This window comes from Camelus dromedarius, chromosome 12 (assembly GCF_036321535.1).
Source record: "Camelus dromedarius isolate mCamDro1 chromosome 12, mCamDro1.pat, whole genome shotgun sequence".
NCBI lineage: Eukaryota > Metazoa > Chordata > Mammalia > Artiodactyla > Camelidae > Camelus > Camelus dromedarius.
The window spans coordinates 30,249,768-30,259,021 of NC_087447.1; positions in this window are offsets into that span (position 1 = coordinate 30,249,768).

Consider the following 9,254-nt stretch of genomic DNA (forward strand, 5'->3'; position numbering starts at 1 on the left):
GTTTGCAAAAGACAGTTAAGTAAGAAGAGAGCACACGTTTTGAGGTTACTTGAATGTACAGTAAGTGCTGAATGGTTAAGAAGATGATGAGAACTGTAGGTGGGGTGTAAGGAGGGGTAACAGAGATCAATGTTTCCAAACCTTTTCTACTGCAAGGCAGATACAGGAAGCAGGGTAGTTATATGTAAGTAATTATGTAGAGAAAGATTCTAGTGACAGGATAAACTGTTCCTGAGTTAATATTAGCAGGAAAAATAGGCTATACAATTTGGGCTTAATACTTTGGCCTTTGGTAGTGTGCTCGATTCCTATTTCCTTTCTTTCAGTGACACCCAGTTGACTCAAGAGTGTTTGTTTGTTCATCAGTTTTACTGAGGTATAATTGCCAAATATAATTGTGATGTATTTAAAGTATACAACGTGATGATTTGATATACATATATAGTAAAAGTATTCCTACCATTGAGTTAATTAATGCATCCACCACCTCGCTAGAGAGCATTAGTTTTTAATAGTAATGTCAGAACATCCCTTTCATCCTTTCTTATTCTTTGTATCTGTGTTGGCTTTTAGGAACTTAGGATCCAAGAGATATGTGTGATCTAACCATGTTGTCTTGTCTTCAATAATGACCACACTCAGTGGATCAAGGGCCATTGTCAGTGGTCTCAGCTGTCTACCTTACTGACTGTTATACCTCAGTGATTGCAGTTAGACCTGGGGCAGTATTCGTTCATCTTACTTCCCTTTCTTTTGGAGAAACAAAGCTCTAAGCAAAATCAACACATTTTCCGATACGTAAATTTAGCTGGAAGATTTTCGCAGTAGATTTAATGATGTTTGATGTTCCAAAAACCATAATTATTGTTTGCCTCTAAACAAGCTTTAATATATGTATTTCAAAATTCTTGTTCTCTTTTTCTTTAAATAAGGGAAACTTGCTGGTAAATATTCTCCACCAGCTACAGAAGATACAGGATCTTATTTATTTATTCATCAACTATTTTATTGAGTGAGGTTCAGTGTGAGGTAATAATTTTAGATCTGGCAGTACAGCAGTGAAGAAGACAGGCATTATCCTGTAAGTATGTGTATGAATGTGTACATATTATATATTTGCAATCTGTCTATAGATTGAGATAGCTATATTACATGTAATATATGCCATATAATATGTTATTCTATATATGGTACACAGAATAATGTTCCCACAAAGATGTACAGCCCCTAAACCCTGGAGTTTGTGATACGTTACCTTCTGTGGCAAAAGGGACTTTGTAGATGTGGTTTAGTTAAGGATATTGAGGTGGGGTGATTAGCCTGGGTTACCTAGATGGACCCAGTGTAATCACAAGAGTTCCTATGAGATGGAAGCAATAGTCATTGTAAGAGAGAAGGTGAAGTGATGATGGAAGAAAGGGGAGAGGTGATAATTGAGGACAGCTTTGTGAAAAATGGACAGGGGAAGAAACAGATTTTTCCCAAGAGCTTCCAGAAGAAACCTGTCTGCAGACCCTTTATTTTAGGACTTCTAATCTTTAGAAATATAAAGTGTTAAATTTGTGTTGTTTTAAATCACTAAAATTGTGGTAAATAGGAAATTAATACAATATAAAACATACATTAAATGTAGACATGTGTGTTACAATGTATATTATATATGTATATATACATGCAATATCCACTATACTATATACTGCATTGCTATCTGTACTGTATACACTATATAATACACATGAAAAAATGAAAACTTTGTTATGTTTATACAAAATCGTAGCAAATTTATTTGTAATAATACCAAACTGGAAACGACACATATGCCCTTCAGTGAGTGAATGATTAAATAAACTGTGGTACATCCACACTATGAAATACTACTCAGCAGTAAATGATAGTGGACTATTTATTCATGCAAAAACCTGGATGAAACTCAAAGGAATTATGCTGAGTTCAAAAAGCCAACCCCCAAAGTTCACATACTATATTATTCTATTTATATAACAATTGTGAAATGATAAAAGTGGTAGAAATGGAGAACTTCTTAGTGATTGCCAGGGCTCAGGAATGTGGTAGGAGAGGGTAGTGGATATGGCTTTGCAAAGGCAATAGGAAGGATCACGCGGTGATGGAGGGATTCTCAGTCTTGACTATCAGAGCTCATATCCTGGCTCTGATATTGCACTGTAGTTTTGCAAGATGTTACCTTTGGGTAAAATAGTTCAAAAGTACATGAGATCTTTCTATGTCATTCTTAGGACTATATATAAATTTATAATTATGTCCAAAAAAGTTTAAACAGGTGTAAACAGAAACACCATGTACATGGCAGGTCCTTAATAAAGTTTAGTTGCTTTCCTGCAAAAAAAATGAGATTGAACAACTGGATGTTTCGTTTCCATTTATAATGTTAAAGAATAATTGACAATATTATTATTTGGAAAAACATGTTTCGTTAGAGAAAAACCACTGGAGTGAAATTTAGAAAACCAGCATTGTGACTGTTGCTTTGTCACTAATGAATGGTGACCCAAGGAATAAGTCATTTAACTCATTGGACTTCACTTTCCTCATGTAAAATATGTTTGGATTTTCATTTAGATGCTCTTAAAGTTTGCTTCAGTTGATGATATGATGGTAATTGAATAAAGTCTAGTAGATTTCCTCTAAAAGTATTCAATACGTTTATTTTTCATAAATATCTTTTTCTGACTTTAAAATAATTTACTTTTGTATTTCAATATGTGAATTATGTTCTTTCATAAAAACCTCACTTTATTTCCACACCCCCTAAAATGATATGAAGGATTAATGATTATGAATTGTTAAAATTTAGTATCAACAAAATAGGTTGCAATTGCACATTGTCTTATATTTAAATGTATAAGCAAAAATCTGTGCTTATTATATTCTCTATTTGTTTATAAAAAAAAAATGTAAGCTCAATCCTTCATCTAAGTTGTGCTCAATGAAAAATTAAGGAAAATTTGATACCTAGAAAATTCATGCACATTAATGTGAATGTATGTATAAACCCACACACAAACACACAGAGTCACACACATATACACACACACAAACATCAAGGCAGGATGTTTTTTAGTTTACTTATCTTACTCAGAACTTTAAGTTAAGAAGTCTTTTAATTTTTAGAGTTATAAATTCTAAAAGTGTATTTTAATTTTTCAAATATTTATATTATAATATGAAATTTACATAAGAAATAGTCAACCTAATAAAACATTTTTATGAAACATTTTAAGTAGGGAAAGATATGTGAGAAGCTTATATACCCACTAGATTTCTACCCTATTAAGGGCAACAATGCATAGGACTGTCCATGTGACTTATAATTAAAGTTTCCTCAAGAATGTTTTGATAAGTAAATGAGCTTCAGAAAATGCAAGCCCGACCTTTCTATATCCTCTCTTCCTTCCCTCTGAGTCTGAACAGCCTATATCCTTCTTTAGAGCCTTTGAATAAATCTCTCCCTTATAGGGGCACTATGTGTGCCACTGTCCTTGAAATGATAGACAAGATTATATCAGTGTCTTTTCAAGATAAAAGTCATATCAGGGTAGAGACATTTATTTTTCTGTAGAGAAAATAGAATAACATATTTAGGTAACACTAAGAATTTTCTTTGAGTGATGATTATTTCCACTTCTCAAGAATTATTTTTCCCTTTTAATTCTTCTTCATCTACTTATGTCATAGATGGGCCCTCAGGCTGATTCCAAATGTTTCCTTCCTATATGCAATAATTACTGAAGTCTATGTCACTCAGTTGCATTAATGGCTGGAAAATTCATCTAGATCTCTAATACAAGTTAAGGTTCATTTTAAAATATTACTTAAACTGTAAGTTGTAGAAAGTAATTTAAAGAATCTGTGATCTGCCTTATATCTCTTTAAGCTCACATAACTGAACTTCCAAGTCTCATACTGCAGAATGATAGTCTTACAGATCTTGATTGCATTATGATAATTGCATCCCTTTGGAATCCAGGATTGACTTGAAGGCAGAAACCAAATTGAATGCCAGTAATTTTGAAGATTTTATTATCCTTTTTTAACCAAAAAATCGTACAGAAAATAATCTCCATGATATCTCACACCTGCCTCTGAATAATTATTAATCAAGACTTTTATAGTCCAACAAAAGGGTTTTTTTTTTCCTGTTTGGACAGAATTACACTTTTTTTCTTTTTACCCTATTTCATTCTCTTTCCAAACAATCTATAAACTACTCAGATAAGTAGTGCATGCCAGCAACATTATTAAGAAAAACAGGATAAATTAGTTTGTCATGAAGGTATCTGCCCTCTGTCCTGAAGATCTGCTTCTGTCTTCCTGTTATCTTGCATCATATGATCTTTAGCATCTGTCTATTTTTAAAGAGGAAGGATTCAGGACTGTCTTTATAAGTGTTTAACTGTTGCAGTCACACAGGGTCCCACAGTAAAGTCCTTGCACTTGCAATTTTGTGCTCCATAGTTGCTGTTTTGAAATTGATAGTAATTTTATCTTTGAATTTATGTTTTCTAAGTGAAGTCTAATGGGGCAATAGAGCATGCACAGAAGGCTTGGAGTTTCCTATAAGATCCTATCTGCCACTGCATGGGTTCTGGGTCTCCCACCCCCTACTTCCTAGTACCCTGGGCACCTCTTAGCTCCACCCTATGACTGATGCCACCATCTAATTCCGTTAGGCCTGGATGTAGGTGTGGGGAGTGTCAAATTTGGTTCTTGTGCCCCACAGTATCTGAGGACAGAGCAGCACCTGCTCTGTACTGGCAGCACTGTTAAAACTGTTACCAAACCAAACTCAAGTCCATTCACACATGCTCAGTAAAGCCAATCTACTGACACTGGGTTGTGGTGAAGGAAAATGCAGCATTTATTGCAGGGCACCAAACAAGGAATCCAGGCAGCTAGTGAACAAGTGGCCTAAACTCCTCAATGATGGCTTTCAGGGAAAGATTTTTAAAGACAGTGTGAGGGAGATGGCTGCAGGGTGTGTGATCAGCTCATGGACATTTCTCTGATTGGTTGATGGTGATGTAATCAGGAGTCCACATCATCAACCTTCTGGTTCCTACAAGTCTGAGGTCTACTTGCTGTGGTCAGTATACAGTTAACTTCTTCTGCCTGGTAGAGGTTTCAGTATCTGCCAAACAGCTCAAAGGATTCGGCTCAGAATATTATCTATATCCCTCAAGGAGGCACTAAAGGTCCTTGACTTTGTTTAATGACTGTAAACTATTATTTTGTCTTGCTTGTGTGTTTTCCTTTGTTTATGCATTTTTCTCACTCCTCTGATTAAATTTACTCTTTGAAACTCGGGGAAAGCCTAGAAGGCTAAAGTTTTTCTACAAACAAGAGGCAGGCAGTGAACATTCTGGGGGATGGAGAGGGTGGAAATCTGTTCCAGGAAGGCCCCATAGGTTCCTGCTGAATTACTTCACCGGAGTATGTAGGGTGAGTGGTCAGCGAGGCAGCCTCCTGGCAGTGGTGAGTTTCTCCCTTATCCTCAATCCAGATGCTGACTGTGTCTTGCCACAGAGGTTTAAAAACCCTGTGTGTGTGGTGGGGGGCATGGGTTACAATGTTGGTTCATTGAAAGGAGAGACATGTGACTCACCCCATCAGAGCATGGCGCATCACTCTGACGGCTGGAGGAAAAGTTGAACTAGAACTCTCAGGCTTTTGGTAGATTGGGGCTCCTGGTTCCTTTGAGTGTTTACACTTACCTCATGAATGTCACTTGCCCAGGAGAACTCTCTTCACCAGCTCTGTGAGTCAGGGGATGCTCTCTTCCTCTTTTCAATCTTCCTGAGTGTGATTTGTGTTTGTTATTCTGGCCAGTTTTAGGCACCCTCCCTGGTCAAACCAAAATATAGGAATTCTGTTAATTTTAATTATTCCAAATGCAATTTAAATGTTATATTCATTCAAAACTGGCCTCGCATAATATAGATGAATAGTAAAGCAAAATATGCTAGTAAGTTAAAATTTTTATTTTTCTTTACTTGGAACATTAAATAGCCAATTAAAAATACCATGACACATTGAGAGGCAGACTATGGAGAAAGGAAAATGCTCCACTAAATGACATCCTCCCCCTCCACGTTTTTTTTAAAAAGGGCTTCTACATTTTCATTTTGCACTGGGTCCTGCAAATTATGTATCCGGCCCTGGAGAGGCCCGGGATTTTGCTGCAGATGTTGCCCAATCTCTGTATCCTAACCAAAATGCCCAGCCTGTGAAACTTGGATACTAAAATGTATTCTAAGACAGTTAAATAATATACTTTCTGAGCTAATAGTTAATTAAAAATAGAGGAATTAAATATTGCTTAGAGTAGAATAAAACACTGCTTAAGGGAGCTGACTTATTGTCTCATTCTGGCACACATACGATGCTTATGTGAGGAGCCCAGAAGATGTCTCACTGTATCATTAAAGTCATGTTGGCATGATGGTGTCAAAGCATGTGGGATCATCTATTAAAAACAACAGTAGCTTTTTTAAATTTTATTTTTTATTGACATATAATTGATTTACAGTGGTAATTTCAGGTGTACAGTAAAGTGATTCCATTATACATATACATACATTTTTTTTCAGATTCTTTTCCATTATAGCTTATTACAAGAAATTGAATATAGTTCCCTGTGCTATATAGTAGGTCCTTGTTTGTCTATTTTATACATAGTAATGTTTCTCTGTTAATCCCAAACTCCTAATTTATCCTTCCCCAACTTTTCCCCTTTGGTAATGACAGTAGCTTTGGTTTTCAAATAAAACAAGAAGTCTGAGAAGAATATCCAATATGAAATAAACTGCATGGAAAGGCATTTAGTCTTGATTAACTTGAGCACACAAGACAAAGGATACAGAATAATGGATGACCAATTTCTTAATTTATGTAGTGTAGCTTATCAGTCAGGCACCTTGGACTTGTGTTTTTAATTGTCTGTGACTCTGAATTTGCTCAGGGAGTAGAATTATTTCCTGAAAAAGTATATTGGGTTTTTTTCTTATAGGTTGTTCTTAGAGGAGCAACCTATAAGCAACCTACTACTTTCTTAATACATTTTATCTTGAAGTCTTATTTATAGACCACTTTCAGAGAATCATCCAAAAAAAACCGATATAAAACCTGTATTAATCATTTACACAAACATTTACTGAACAGTTACTATGTACTAAGCTCTATCAAGGGCACACTGGTGATAACTTGGAGAAAGTAAACTTCTTGCTTGCATAGAGTTTATATCTGAAAGAGGAGTCAGACATCAGTTAAATAATTATGTAAACACACATAAAATCACTACTAGGAGGAAGCTATACAGTGTGACAGGGAATTTATAATTAAGCCTAGAAAGCCAGAGAATACTTCCCATAGAAGGGAAAGTTTTAAGTAATACCTAAGATAGAGCTAGGAATTTACTAGGTGAAACAGGAAGGAAAATGTACTTCAGGCACAAAGAATAGCATATACCAAGTACTTTTGGCAGGAGGAAACATTACAGGCAAAAAGGAAGGGCTGGAGCAGAAAGAGGAAAGGGGAGCCTGGGGCAAGTTGAAGGGATAGAGTCGGGCAGGGGCTCAACTGTGCAAGGGCTTGGGGTCATGGCATGGCTCTATCTCGCAGTCAACAGTTTTTGAGGATGGGGTCTGGGAGTCTGCATTTATAACAAATATTCCAGTGGCTCTTATCTATATTAATTAGAGTTCAAGAGTTCTGGCCTGTGAAATACTCTTGGTGACTGTCATTAGAAACTCAGGCATGGTGGCTAACCCATTAATACTGGGGGCAACTAGGAAGGAATACTTCTGGGTGGTGATGGCCATTCTCCAGACCATAGGAAACGTCCTAGAATGATGTATCTCTCACTATACAGCTGGGTTCCAAGGCCCGAGTCCACAGCAGTGCTCTTTCCTTGTCTGCTCTCTTGTTGGAGGTCACATTTGCCCCCTATCTCCTATAGTGATGGCAGCATTTGGGTCATAGTGAATACATTCTGTTGGAATCACCAATGTGCTTTTCACTGTTAAACAAACATCACATGCACCTGACATCCAGTTGCAGGAAGCTTAAGATTATTTTTTAATTGCTTTCATATAACTTCACTATTTTTCCTGCCCTACTGAAGTGATAAAAATTATCATGTGCAAGTTTTTGGAGTGCAAAAAAATCCTTAAAATAAAACATCTTCTTAATGTCTGAAGGGAAACAATGATTGGTATCCCCATTTTTGATCCCCTGCTCAGCAGGTACTGTTCCTAGTTATCATCACTGAAGCAGAAAAAATGTCCCCTAATATTGCCTGTCTTGTTTGGTAATTTGATGAATTTTTATCAGCTTCTGAGTGATGTGTCATAACCTGGGTGAACAGCAGAGCAAAATTCAAAATTATGATGTGTCAGCATCAGTCCAGCATTATTTTCCGTAAGCCGGAGGAAGTGGGAAGGCAGCTGTCCAGAGACCTTCAAGTTGTGCTGGAAAACCCATAGGTGGGCATGAAGGTCAAGTCAATTTGATCTTTTCTTATTTTTAGTTTAATGCGTTCATTTTTGGGGGAAAACGTTCAGATTAATACAAAGTCAACAAATATGAGGGAGATGGAACTCTTAAGATCCCTGTAGGTAAGAAGACAGACAGTGAGTGGCCCTGGCTTTCAACTTCAGATCAAAGAGAAAGAGCAAGAAAATCGATGTGCCCTCCTGTGCCTTTTTAAAGAGAGCCCCTGACATGATAAATCCCCATTAATTTCCTTCAGAAAGAAGTAGCTGACTGCTGAGGGGGAAAAAGTTCCTTACTAACTCTTGCATTCCCTGTGAAAAGAAGAGCAGAGGGAGGCAGGTATGCTTGAGAGGTCTGCTCCAGAGGGCAGACACATGGGAGGTAATGAAGGAATGGCAACCTGAAGAGGAGATTTGAACTGAGAAAGATGCTGGTTAGAGAGACTGCTTACCAAGACTGGAGCAGAGATAAAGGAATGGGAGGGTGACCACCAGAAAAAGAAAGGTGGTGGTGTGTCAGTAAATTTAGACGAGCAAGTGGAGGGGTCCAGAATATGTGTGGCACAAAAATTATTTTAAGCAGAAAGCATTTGAGTTCCTGAAATTTCCCATCTGCCTAAAAGCAGAGCCTCCCAAAAGAACTCAAAAGAATTCAGTTTCTACAAATGCCCTCCCCAGGAGAAACCAAAGAAGGTTGACTCATCACTGGAGATGGGAAGCATAAAC